The sequence below is a fragment of the Coturnix japonica genome, chromosome 2 (genome assembly GCF_001577835.2).
Source record: "Coturnix japonica isolate 7356 chromosome 2, Coturnix japonica 2.1, whole genome shotgun sequence".
Classification (NCBI taxonomy): Eukaryota; Metazoa; Chordata; class Aves; order Galliformes; family Phasianidae; genus Coturnix; species Coturnix japonica.
In genome coordinates this window covers 70,309,868-70,323,984 of record NC_029517.1, presented here as the reverse complement: position 1 = coordinate 70,323,984, position 14,117 = coordinate 70,309,868, and the positions used below count along the sequence as shown (strand labels likewise).

General features: G+C 40.6%; 1 long non-coding RNA gene across 1 annotated transcript in view; it reads right to left on the bottom strand.

Moving 5' to 3' along the window:
• Positions 1-269: 269 nt before the first annotated feature.
• The window catches only part of LOC107309726, a 29,196-nt gene continuing 15,348 nt past the window's right edge, over positions 270-14,117 (bottom strand). Inside the window, exon 4 of the long non-coding RNA XR_001553301.2 lies at positions 270-623. This is a non-coding gene — a long non-coding RNA (uncharacterized LOC107309726). The remainder of the gene's footprint in view (positions 624-14,117) is intronic.

Below are 14,117 nucleotides of genomic sequence, written 5' to 3'. Positions count from 1 at the left end.
AGCTGGAACTAAACCACATGTGATTTTATTTCCTTCTCCAGAAAAATGTAGACAACTCTGTATATACAGGGAATGTTCTGGCTGATACTTTTTTTTTTTTTTAACCTCTCTTTATTACTAGCTTTATTGACAGTGGGTCAACTCCTACTAAGCAATCATTGACTGAAACAGACTTGCAAGAGGGGGTGAAGTACCACTTGAATACTTCTTAGGGATGTCAGCTCCTGGCCCTGGAAGCAACATTAATTTTAAATACACTTTTAAAAATAGAACAGTGCTTAGGCATGGCAGGTTTTGATCATTAAATTGCCATGACAAAACTTTGCCAATCAGCCTGCATATACCCGAAATGGAACTAGAGACGTTTACATGCAGTACAGAGTGGTTACAGGTACACAGCCACACATACACAAACACAGTTTGATATTTGGAAGTAGAACTTACCTGAAAAAGAGACAGTCCAGGAGCCTTTACCAATTAATCTGAAACAAAGGCTTCAGTAGCATGGCTCTGATCTCCTCCGAGTTGCCTACAAAACTACGCTTCCTCACGGTAAGTGTGGCTGTTTAATTCCTTCAGACTGAGGAAGCATGCAACTGCTGTCCTGGTAAATGATGAGGAATCTGAGAAACAGATGTGAAAGATGTTTGGCAGTGAGCAGCCATTTGAGAGATCAAGTAATTAATAGAGAGAGTGAATCTGAGCCTGCAAAAAGTGAAAGCAGTTCCTTATTTGTAGTACATGATCTGCAAATAGCCCAGCTTCATTTGCTGCCTGATGCTCCCTCTGAAATCAGAGGCACATACAACAAAATATAACAAACATAAAAATGAGAGGCAGACCACAGTGAGTGACCCTTCTATTCCTCCAGATCTGTAGCTCCGTGTCTATAATTCCACACAGTTGCATCTACTAGAGTATGTGGAATGGCTTTACTTCATTGCCTATACATTTCAGCAACAAAGCAATGGCAAATTAAAAATTTGAAGGTATCAGAAATTTAGGCAGGAAGACAGATTACCGCCAAAGACCAAGAACACCTAAGTAGACACAGAGATTTATTTTAGGGACTGGAGCCAAATTGAAAGTTTGTATTTAAAAAAAAAAAAATAAAAAAAAAATTAATATTTTTGTTTAGGAAAAAAAATTTTGGTGAATTTTCTCACTGATTCCCTAGAAAAGAAAGAGTGATGTGAATGGAGAGCTATTAGTATTCACTCTGAAATTACCATTTCCTAAACTGCACAGAGCTACTCTGTTTAGGTAGCTTTACCTTATTTGCAGATAGAATATGGAGTGTTTGGTTATAGGTAAAGAAATTTTCCTTTAAAGTCACAAATAGAAAATGTATAGTACATAAGAATGACTTGGTATGGATTTACAGAGAAAGACTTGCCTTGACTCTTATTGCACCAAGACATAACAACATATATAATAATAGTATTGTATGGGTTTTTTGGTACAGTTGCTTCCCTGTTAGGGTAGGTACTCAGTTATACCTCCCTTTACATAAACAGAACCTTAGTTGTGTTTCAGTCCACTATGATAAGATTAAAGTAATTTTGATTGCAATAGTACTCACATTCAACTGTCTATATCCAATACGGACTCTGTTTTCTGTACTTACTAACACCAAAGAGTTACCACCCCATTCTATACCTTCCACAGAAGGTAGGATCATAAAATCCAATAACAAGTTACTGAGCATTTGGCATAATCTTCTACATAAAGTAGGACTGTTAAGAAAACTGAACACTGAGCAACAAGGGAAGTTCATTAAACTTGTCAGAAATCTTTGTCTCTGTCCTAATTTCATGTCTGAATCATAGGATTTCAAGATCATAGACCTACTCAGTCTGGAAGGAACCTCAGAGGCCTCCAATCCAACCTCCTGTCCAAAGCAGGGTCAGTTGTAGGATCAGACTGTGTTGTTCAAAGTTTTACTCAGATGGGTCTTGAAAGCTTCTGAAGATGCAGATTGCACAGTCTTTCCATACTTCTGTTGCACTTCTTGTCTGTCTCCCTGAAGAGGTAATTTATCTTAAAAGGTAAACTCTCCAAACATTTGATGTTTGCATGGCCAACATTTCTCCTTCTACACCCTCCCTTACTAAAACATAGCTCCATGCTATGGATGCTAACCTGATGCTATTATAAGGAAGAGTTCATCGTTATTCTAACATCTTCCAAAACAAAGCATGAACAAGGTGCATAAACAGATGTCTTCATGTATGTAAAAGATTTCATAAAGTAGATGGCAGTCAGCTGTTCAAGTAAATAGAAAAGAGCTATTGGTTTTACTTTCATGAAAGATAATAGCAAAAAAGCCTACAGTTATAAGGAGAGCGAGAAGTGTATGATGTGGAGAGCCCATGGAGCTCCTTCAGTAGAACCTTTTAAGAGCAGCACCTCTTGAAGGTAAAGTGTAAACCTCCAGTTACTTCAGCTTCAAAGCAAGAATTATGTCACTGTGTTCTGCTGACAGAAGTGATAGGTAGTAATGGAGAAAAACATAAATGCTTCCTAAGTTATGACACTTCCTAAGACTTACTGACAGCAGACTCACAGATGAGCTGTGGATAGGACTGGATCCAAGAGGAAAACTAGAAACCTTGGGCTGAGAAATATTTGCACCTTTGGAAGGTGTCATTCACTCACATCACAGATGAGGTATCTGAGAAACAGAACTGTAGGCTCTTGATTGTTAAGACCAGATGTCATCCACTTTGAAACCCAGCAGAAAAATTATTATTCATTAATGCATATTAGCTTCAGGCCAGAAGAATCAAGAGACAAGGACAGGACAGGAAAGAGGAATCTGGTTGTGCTACAGCTTTTTCCCCACAAAACCTGATCTTGAATTCCAGTGTCAGTATGTGTTCAGGTTTGCAAGACAGAATATGAATTACAATTTAGAGCAGAATGTGGCAAAGTAACTTCATTAGCTACAAACCTGTGCTTACGTATCTGTACTTGCACTGCACAGGCTAACATTACTTGATTCCTGCAGAACTTCAAGGGGAACACTGGAAGTCATTTGCATTGCAGCAACCGGCTTTTCGGGCTGTTGGGTGTTGAATAAAGAATGAAAATAAATGTATTCACCATGAAACAAGAAAATTGGAATCCAGAACACTTTTTCAACCATCTACAGAATACTTAATTGGCGTTAAACTGGGACTTGTACACTGCATGCAGAACTCTTCAATTCTACCGTGGTATCCTAACCACAAGATGAAAAAAAAGAAAGACAAATGTCTTCATAAAGTTGCAATCCGTTGGTTTGATATAAATAAAAACAAAGAAGTGACAAATAGTTTAGATTAAAAGTTCAGCCTAGTTTCCTTTGCAGGTTCCTCACACCTCTGCCCTTTCAGACTTTGCCTGAAAGGAATAATAGAATATAACAATGTATTGTATATTCCTGATCTTGCAGTATTTCTGGCTCAAACAAAACTTCTGCTTCCCCTGACCACTGGCTGTCTGAAATCTCTCCTTCTGGGAGGTTATTTAAGAGGTGTGACTGCCAAATCCAGCCAAGCAGCATTTGTTTACTTCCTCTGCTGATCCTCCCTCTGAAAGATTGCTGACATTTTTCCAGGGGCACATATGCTAAGAGCAGGATAGTGTTTCATCACCCACCCTGACCCATACGTGAGGCAGCTATTTTATTGCCACACTGAGCAAAGGGTTTCCTCCCACTTCTTTTTGTGCAGCCGCACATGTTACACTTCTCCTAATGTGGGGAAGAGCTGCAGACATGGATCAAAGCTGCTAATAGAATCATGGAATAAACGAGGCTTAATAGGCTAACTACTTCAAATGTGATTAAAGTTACAAGCAACCAATCTTTCTTCTTAACCAGGCCTGGCAGTTTTAGGTTAAAAACTGATTTTGTAAGGTTAGATGCTCTTCTTCCACATTAGTCTAGTTTCTGTCGTTTTTCCATTTCCACAAGCTGCAATTTGCACATTTCCTGACAGAATCCTGCCAAGCCATCAAGCAGACAAGCTGGCAACTTCAGGGAATGAGCAGCAGTTTTAAGCAGAAGAGAAGCCAGCCAACTATTCAGCTCCCTTCCCCCTCCCAGCCAATCTTTGCTTCAGCTCTGTAGGTCCTGATATTTCTGTTCACCTTGTAAAACCAGCGATTTATCAAGTTCGCTTCTCTCTGTCACTTGCAACCCTGCATGTAGTATTGATTTATACACAGAAGACACATCAAACTTAGTATTCCCTCACAGCATATGTTACATGCAGTTTCTTCTTGCTTTGTATTTGTCTTCAGAGATATTCTACATATTAAAAAAACTCAAACAAGCTTTTTTAATGATAATTAAGTTATTGTTACAGAAGGTGGACTGAATGAAAGATGTTATATGTTTGTAATTTTTTTCATCTTTGTAAAATATGCCATGTTATAATTATGCATCTGTAAACAGTCAGCAATAAATTCAGTACAGCAAAAGACTCTTAACCAATGCTTCCTGCAGTCTGATGAGCTTAATTAAAGGAGAAACAGAGAAAAGACAATATTTAGGAGAAATGCAATGGATGTCAGATCTCTGAAGTATCCATTATTTTCTGCAACTGTGATTTTAAGTCCATTTGCAAGATTGACATCATTTGGTAAGGGACAGCTTCTCTAACACCAAAAAGATCTACAAAGAGGCCTGTGTAATCAAGAACATCATAGAGAAGGTGCACAGGGATTGTGCATTCACTGCTAGTCACTATATGAGATAGAGAGGACAACAGATTAAGTTAACAGGTGGCAGATTTAAAACAAACAAAAGGAAACATCTTTTTTTTTTTTTTTTTTTTTTTAACCCAATGCACTATGAAAATTCATTGTCTCAGGATGTTGCGGATGCCAAAAGCTTGCATGATTCCAAAAATTGATTAAACAAGATAATGAGAGAAAAATTATCATGGGCTACTGAGCTAAACATCATCACTTCTGCTGCAGGAAGTCCCTGAGCCACAGACCTCTGGAGGTGGTAAAGGCATACCGGGAAAGCACTACTGTTCGCCTGCCTGTCCTTGTAACCTTCCTGACACATCTGTTCTCAGCTACCGTCAGAGACGGGATACTGCTCTCTGGGGCTTTGTGGTCTGAGCGAGAAGGCAGTTATTACACATTTATACAAACTGGCAGCCACTGTGCCAGATCTGGCCAATAAAGCACTTCCTCCCCGCCGACTCTCCTTCCCAGAGGAGCCCAGAAGCAGCTGCTCAAGAGGCAAGTGCCACCAAATGTCTCAGCCATGCTTGCTGGTAGCATTGTAGAGAGCTGGGCTGGGAAGCCCCACCACAGCTCCCCATGCTGAGTGGCAGCAGCCATTAGGCACTCACCCCATTTTCTGCTCCCCTGGGAAAGTAGGGAGCAAATCAGGACAAACAGGGCAAGCAAAACATCTATCAAGGGTGGGAAGAGAGAGAGCCTGTGTCCCGATGACCCTGTGAAAGAGGGTGTGTTGGCCTGCCTGCCATGTAGCATGTATAAGGAGGTAGGCACCTGCAGTCCAGGTGGTGAACAGTGGAGTCATTTCAACCTCACCATTGAAACATGTTATTTAATAAACACAACAAGACAACAAACAACAACAACAGCAAACAAACAAAAAAAAACCAGACCTAAGCTTTCAGTATTCCTTTTCTTCTCTCCTAATATGCATTCACTGGAGGCAATGGGAGCTGTGTTGTTAGTTGGAAGGGTATAAGATCAGTCGAAAATGCAGGCCTGGCAGTACAGGCCTTTTTCTCCTGTTTATTGTATCTTTTCCCCTCTGTATGTTCCAGGGTGGGACTACATGACAAATATGTAACATGGAGAATTAATATATCAAAACAAAACCTCTGCCCAGCATCTGTAGCTGGCCAGCTGATTTCTTATTCAGCACATACTATGTGATCTGCAGTTTTTGATAGCAGAAGCCAGAAATAACTCCTTAAAACACAAGGAATATGTGAACATATTTGATTTTGTAACATGGTGTTAATATTCAAGGAACCTAAGAAGCATGAGTTCATTATCAAGCATTCCAAAGACTGATCAATGTTCCTTTATGAATGCATGTATAATGCATGTATCTCAGTAATGAGTTCATGGGTTATGCGCCTGTAAAGATATCTGTGGAAATTTAAACAAGAAACTGTCATCCCATCAGCCTTGAAAAGCTGAGACAGCTGAGAAAGGTAGTTTGCTAATGGAGCTCTAGTTCTATTTTTGCTTTGTGCCTAATGATTTTTCTTCTGCCTTTTTTGTTATTTCAGCTACTTTGCTTTTTAAAAATAACGATAACACAGTGGAATAAAACACATTTCTAGAGATCCTTTGAGAAAATAAAATCTGATCCTTCCTTCTAGTGCCCCTCTGGACTCTATTGCCTTTAAAATGTTAACTTTTTCCTGATGTGGGTTTGCTAAGTTCAGCATCTTTACGTGTTTAAAAGCAGTTACGTGCTAAGAAATTAATTCTTAGCAACTTCATGATGCTCAATATACAGTTGTTACACATGGACAGAATTAACCATCTTTCTGGCCAACTCTACACTATCTCCTCTAGAAAAACAGAAAAACGCTCATGAAAAAAAGGACCCACTTTTTTCTTGAATGGAAGGCTTTTACCTTTCTGAAGTACTAAACATGTCAGCTCTTTAAAATACAGTCTCCTGTATAAGTCACCAAATAATGGAAGGGCTCCTTAAGAATGAGATATACACCAAGATTTACTGCCAAGTATTTATTTTCTTTCAGGACTCCTCTAGACACCTCTTCCCCCTCCCCCATTTCCTCTTACTTTCTTAACAGTCTGGTGAATAAGGTTCTCAATTTCTGTCCCTGCAGAGGGCAACAAAGAGCTTTGCTTCAGGTCAGACGGTTTGATTTGCACCCTGACAAAATGCTGTAAACCAGTAATACCATTCTCTTGCTATCCAGAATTTGCCAGGCCCATTATCCAGCCTGTATCACACTAGCTGCTCCCATCTGACCAATCACCTCTGGACACAGCTGCTGCTTGGCTGCATTTCACCAACCACTCCCCACATCAAAGGCTTGATTGATCCAATTTATTGGCCCATGCATCCCAGGGAATGCAGGCAGGGAAGTTAGATGTGCAGTCATTCAAAACATCATATGATGTTTTGATGTTTTTGATGATGTCTTGAAGGGTTTGTTGTTTTTTTTTTCCACTCCTCTACAGTAGTTTTTGGAGGACTGGGCTTTCAAATTCTTAAATCAACAAAGTGATTTTTCTTTACAAGCATACAAACACTGGCTTAGCAAAAGTGCAAGATAATATAAAAAAAATACACATTTCAGTGTCTATACGTTGCTTTTTTGAGCAGAATTAAGGAGAAGCTATTAGTCAGCCCACAATATTTGAGTACACGGTACTTTAAGCTACAGTGTGTTACATACATATGTATTATTATCTGTGTCTGTTCTTTGTGTCAAAAGCCAACTACCGCTTTCTCCACATATCTGTATATCCTTGTGCATGTGTGTAGTAGAGAGGGGGAAAATAGCATTCTCCATGCTAGTTCCCTAGTTTCCAGAATGCTCTGTGTATGCCGATGTGTTGGCAGCACAGTTCTGTGCCTGTGGGTTGACAGGTTACTGTCCTGGATCTTTTCATTATCATAAACCCCTGACAGCACAGCAAAACACTTAGGCATCAGGAAGAGTTGCATAAGTCCACATCTCTGCTGTGTGAACGAGTGCTATCAGCAATCAAGTAAAAGATTACACAGGCAATTTTGAAAGACAATAAATGTCTGTATACAGACATTTAAAGCTTTATACAGCATGAGAAAGAAAAAAAAAAAAAACTAAAAATACTTTCTATTGTGTGTGACGGCTATTTTCCATGTCTATGCTTAGCTTCATTCAGCTGGATGCTGTCTCCGCATGAACACATTCATAGACACCTACAAATATGTGCTTTTGCATTACCAAAATACTTAGCAGCCCAACCAAATCACTGTAGGTTTTCTTTTCAAACCACAGGCATAATGAGGGACGGAATGAGTTACTCGTATGTAATCACAGAATTATAGAAGTTGTAAGGGGCCTCTGGAGATCATCTAGTCACCTGCTAAAGCAGATTTCCTACAGCAGGTCCCACAGGAATGTGTGCAGACAGGTTTTGAATATCTCCAGAGAAGGAGACTCCACAACCTCTCCAGGCAGCTCAATCATTCATGCAGATATCATCTATCATCCATGCAGTTTTTCCTCATGTTTGTATGAAAATTCCTATGTTCCAGTTTGCACCCATTGCCCCTTGTTCTGTCACTGGGCAACACCGAAATAAAGCTTGGCTCCATCTACTTTTACTGCTGCCCATTAGATAATTATATGCACTTGTAATACTGAACTGAACAGTTCAAGATCTCTCAGCCTTTCCTCATCTGGGAGATGCTCATGGCCCTTTTTTGTCTTTGTGGCCTCCACTGGACTCTCTCTAAAAGTTCGCTTTCTTACTTGAACTGCAGAGTCCAGAAATGGACACAGTACTGCAAGATGCATCCACCCAAGGGCAAAATAGATGGAGAGGATTAACTCCTTTGATCTGCTGGCCACACTCTTTAGTGCACCCTAGGATACCATTGGTCCTCTTGGTCACAAGGGCACACTGCTAGCTCACAGCCAACCTGTTGTCCATCAAGACACCCAGGTCCTTCACAGCAGAGCTCCTTTTCAGTAGGAGGACTTTAGGTCAGCCCCTAACTTGTACTTATTAATGTGATTATTCCTCTCCAGGTCTACACTTGCCCTCATTGAACATCATGTGGTACCTTTCTGCCCAACTCTCTAGTTTGCCCAGTTCTTGGTGAATGGCCGCACAGCCATCTGGTGTGTCAGCCACTCCTCCCAGCTTCTGTATCATCAGCAAACTTGCTGAGAGTGCACTCTGTCCCTTCATTCAGGTCACTGATGAAGATGTTGAACAAGACTGGACCCACTACCTGGGGAACGCTGCTTACTACAGGCCTCCAGCTAGACTCTGTGCCACTGATCACAACCTTCTGAGCTCTGAGCTCTGTCTGTCAGCCATTTCTCAGTCCACCTCACCTTCTGCTTATCTATCCTACACTTACTGGAAACAGTGTTAAAATCCTTGCTGAAATCAAGGCACACATCATCTACTGCTCTCCCCTCATCTACCCAGCCAGTCACAATTGCATAAAAGGCTACCAGATTCGTCAAACACGATTTCCCCTTGGTGAATCCATGTTGACTATTCCTGATAACCTTACTCTCTTCCACTTGTATTCAGAATGCATGTGAATGCTTTCACCAAGTTTGCCTGCCTCTGTACCCACTATCTGTTTCTGTGGTTGGAGTGTGAACTGAACAGCACATGGCAACAGTGCAGTGGCTTGTTGTAGAGGAATCAGGTAAACAGCCCTAGCCAAACATGCCTGCATCAGCCACAAAGCCTTGCACAGATCTTAGAGTTGGGAAGGTCTAAGGACATAAGTACAGAAAGGTACTTAGGATGGAGCAACATCTATTAACAGAACAGCTGATAGAATTAGGGGAAAACAAAACAAAAACAACAACTGGAAGAAAAAAAAAAAAAAAAGAGCTTCTGGGTGCACCAGTTTATTTCCAGTTCCAAAGCAGCCTGGCATAACTCACACCACATTCACACAGGAAGAAAGGATTTGCTTCCTACATCATGGTTACAACTACTCTCTCAGATGACTCAGAGTTTCACATGTCGTGCCACTTACACATATGCAAGCTCAGTGTCTAAGACATGTTTAGAAGCTTCAGGGTCTGAGAGAAAAATCCTGGAAATATATACAGAAAATGTTAGTGTTGGAAGGTTACTTTCCATGGGTCTGGTAGGGAAAAACTAGGGGGGAAAAAAGGAGGCTTTCATGTGAAACAATCTGCCCCAGAATAAGCAGTGAAGAAATGTTTAAAGTAATGGTTATAAAGATACTTGTATTTTTTCCCTAAATGGCCAGTTTTTCTGAACATCTCCTTACACCCCTTCCCCCCTTTGTACTTTCCAAGAAAAACATTTGCTTTGTAAACTTGCAGCGTTTCCAGAATTTTTACATCTCTTGCAAGGTTAGGACTGGGGATAAGACTGGGGCAAAGATCTGTGCCAGTAATGGAGGATAAAATAAGACAGATATATTGTAAAATAAGGATTTTAAAACAAATAAACAACCTCCCCTTCCCATTCCCCCTTGTATTCTATTTTGTCTGTCAGTAACATTTTGGCTTTCTATTGGCAATGTTATATTTTTACTTCTTGTGTTAGGAATTTGTTGGCTGGTGAAAAATACAGTCAGGAACACAGCTTTATTGGAAAGCACCATCTTCAGCACTTGGTACAGTCATTCAAGATGCTTTGAGTGGCATGTATTTGTCTTCTAAGTGCACCCATACCTGCTAAGTTGCAGTGTCTATTTAGCTAGCTAAAGCAGAAGACTTTTGTATTCTTACATTTTGCATTCAGACATTTAAATATACAATAAAGATATTTTAAAGTTTCCCTACATTTCTAGATTTTCGTTTCCCCTTTCTGACATTTCCTCTTTTCCTTGAAAAAAGGATCCACAAGCATTCTGTCTTATTTCACAGCCACATTTGCACAGCCCAAATTAATCTGTGATAGCTATCTGTATGCTCACAGCAAATGTAAAGCAACTCACTTTGCTATGCTGCCAATGGAAATAAAAAGTAATTAAAAAAAAATCAGCTGGTACTCATCATAGTCCCAATGCAGGGACAGAAGTAGCTATGTTGGCTATGACAAGAACCTACTTCCAACATCCAGCTTCTTTCAGCCATGCATTCAAGTTTGTTAGGGCTTTACTTCCCCAGCCTAAACAGTGAGAAATCTAATCACCATTCACTGCTAGATGTGATTCAGAAAAGCCTTTCCTGATGTGACTCTAAGAGCTCAGCTGACTTCAAGAATGTGGTTCTGAGAACCCAATTAAGAACATGCCTTACCTATTTAAATAATGTGGCAAGACCCTGGTAAATGTTGCCTCTAAATTCCAGTTTTCTTACACTATTTCTACTATTTTATTTATGTAGTGTAATAATGTTGTTTATTAGAGTCACACATATGATAACCACAGCTGAAAGTAGGCAGGAGAGGATGATGTAGAATAAGTGCATTGAGGGTAGGATATAATCAGCAGTGCTCTTTGCAGAAGCACTTATGTGTAGTTTCTTTTACATTTCCTCCTCCAGAGGTTACACAGCCTACCTTTTTATGGCGGTGCAAGCCTCCTTCACTTTGTACCATGTATTTTTCATGAATATTGACTTTTCTCGAGGTCTGTGGCCCCGCAGTAGTGAGGTGGATTTGACAATACAAGTTAAACTCCACAAGCGCACACACATCCATAGCACAGCTTTTGGTGCTTACAGGCTTCATCTCTGTTTGTGCAGACACTGCAGCCTCACAGAGGATTTTCTGCTTGCAACTCCCATGCCAACAGAGTTCAGCCTCTGCTGGGTCTCCTCTGCTCTCCCAGAACAGAGATTTTGTTTCATATACTTATATTAATTCAAGGTTAATTTCTTGGTGAATGTTTCTGTGAACTTTTCTTGATTATTTGTTTCTGCATCTATCATTCACAGTTCTCAGTAGGAAGCTATTTTGCTTTTATTTTTGCTTGCATGATATAGCAGTGTGATTATACAAGACTGACCTTTTTTACTTTACACCCAGATATGAATTTCAAAGTTTCTTCTCTTCTGGCTTATTACCTTGGTCACCTGAAGAAGGATGGAAGCAGTGCTACATAATTAACAAAAGCATATTTAGCAGAAAAATTAAACAAAATCCAAATTTTGATTATCCTAAATAAAAAAACAGTTGTTAAACAACAAGTACTCTGTTTCTTTAAACAGTTCTAACTGGAAGTTTTCAAGTGCACACCACAGGCAAAGCTTATTGATTACTCGGAACAGCCGCATCAGCAGCAGTGGAGGAGCACCAGTGAGGCTGGGGAAGATGCTGCAATCCCTTTGTCTCCTCAGAGCTTGGCAGCATGCTGCAGCTCTGGTTCAAGCCAAATGTTCTTTTTTTTTCAAACACAGTTTATGTATTTTTACCTAATCTACAGGCTTTTTGAGCTCCCACTACATTAAACCACCAAAGACACATGAAACAGTTATGGAATAGGACAGAAGCCATCAGGAATGGCATTCTAATGGGGTTTAGGCAACATTCAGTCTGGCAAAAGATTTCTAGCAGCGAGCTGCAGGTTAAATTCCTCTGGATATCTGCCCTGGGCTGCCTGGAGTTGTGCCTAGATACCTAACCACATCCAGGTATAGTAAGTTATTTCTTGGCTGTGGGTTTAATTTTGTACAGTGTTTTCCTTTAGTATGCCAGTCCACCCCACCTTCACACTGCCTTCATCTATTGACAGTTCACATTGCCATCCAATTCCTGGGCTGGGGAAAGCAGTGGAAAATCAGGCCTTTTGTTGCAGTAGTCAGGTGTTATGCATCATGCACATGAAGTGTTCTGAAACTGCTGAGGGCTGCTGGAGGAAGGAGGGGATGCAGGCCTGCTCCCTCCTCCCAGCACCCAAGAGGGAACTGCATGCAGCACTGACCAATATTTATGGACAGTATTTATTTTAGTAACACTAGGCGAAACCATTCCACATTTTCTCAGAGGGAGTGAATGCATATGAGTGAAAAAACAAAAATGGTCTATTCTCCTTAGCAAAGAAGAGATCTGAGAAGAAGGTCAACGTAAATACAGTAAATAGCATTCAAGAGTGAGATGTGGGGAAATGTTGGAGTCATCAGTCAAAATCTCAGCCCAGATGAGTGGGAGCTGATCCCCGTCTCAGTGCAGTGCTCATCCCAACAAGCCATGCTGTGGCACTTCCCAGTGAGTGTAATCCCAGAAGAAGGGGGTTTTGTGCCCATACTGCAGGGAAATTAACTGTCAAGAAAAGCACATGCTACTTCACAGCTCAGTCAGACTCCTTTCCCTATTAGTAAACACAGCCCTGTAATAATGGCAAGCCAGAGCCGCACCATAAACAGAAGCCACTTATTTTCGAAGGGAGAGTAACATTTTTTCCCCCTTTTCTCCCCCCTCTTCTCCAAACCTTCCCCACTCCCACCCGTATCCTCCATTCTAATGAAAGGTCAGAGGTTAGGGCTTTATTTTCCTCCAGACCATGAATGCTAAATAGCTCTAGCAGGAACAGTTCAATGACCCCAGTGTGTCATGAAGCCTCCGAAAAATGAAAACAAATGTTAGTCTGGGGCCTGAGTGAGACACTTCTGCCAATCCATCCTTATGGAGCACATTAAGGCCACTTACAAAATCAGGCTGAGCCACGATCTCTGACCTCACTGCTGTTTCAAATGGCCTCACCTTCTCCGCTGGCAGCCCTGAGAGGGGCTCCCACTCCTTCTCCTGCGGTGCCCACTGCCACTCATGTGCAAGTGACATAAGCCAGAGCAATCGCCAGCACACATCAATGGCAGTGCTCCAATTTAAGTGGAGATGGCTGGAGTAGGTGTTATTAGTACCCCGTGTCAAGCTGTGATTGCTCACATATGGCTGCAGGCTGAATGAGACTTTTGATTCAGGGCAAAGAAAGAAAGAGTAAATGGTAAGAAAAAGAGAGAAGATGAAGAGAGCTTGATCTGACCATATTTTGAACTGAAATGGCTAGATTAGAAATAAATGCAGCTAAAATGAAATCAAGCTGGACATCATCAAGATACCCATATATATATATCAGCTTCTGGTTTTCCAGGTGGTCTGGATTTTAAGCCTAAAATCCCAGTCCAGTGACATTAAATCCACTTATTCAGTAGTGAAGCATTTTTTTTTTGCAAAAGGCTTCTAAAGATAAACACATTCTTTTTGTAGTATGACAGAAGAAGCAAGAGAAATATTTTCTCTATAAAGTAGTATTGAACAACTGTAACATTCTTGCATTTAATCTCATCACTCTGAGCCAAGCAATTTTTCACTTCTTTTTTTCTTCCCTTTACTGTACCATTTTCCCTGTTCATTGCCTGTAATGAAAATGAAAAACAGGGGTTTGAGTCTGCACTACTGGACCAGAGGACTGCCATTGCTACACATATGTG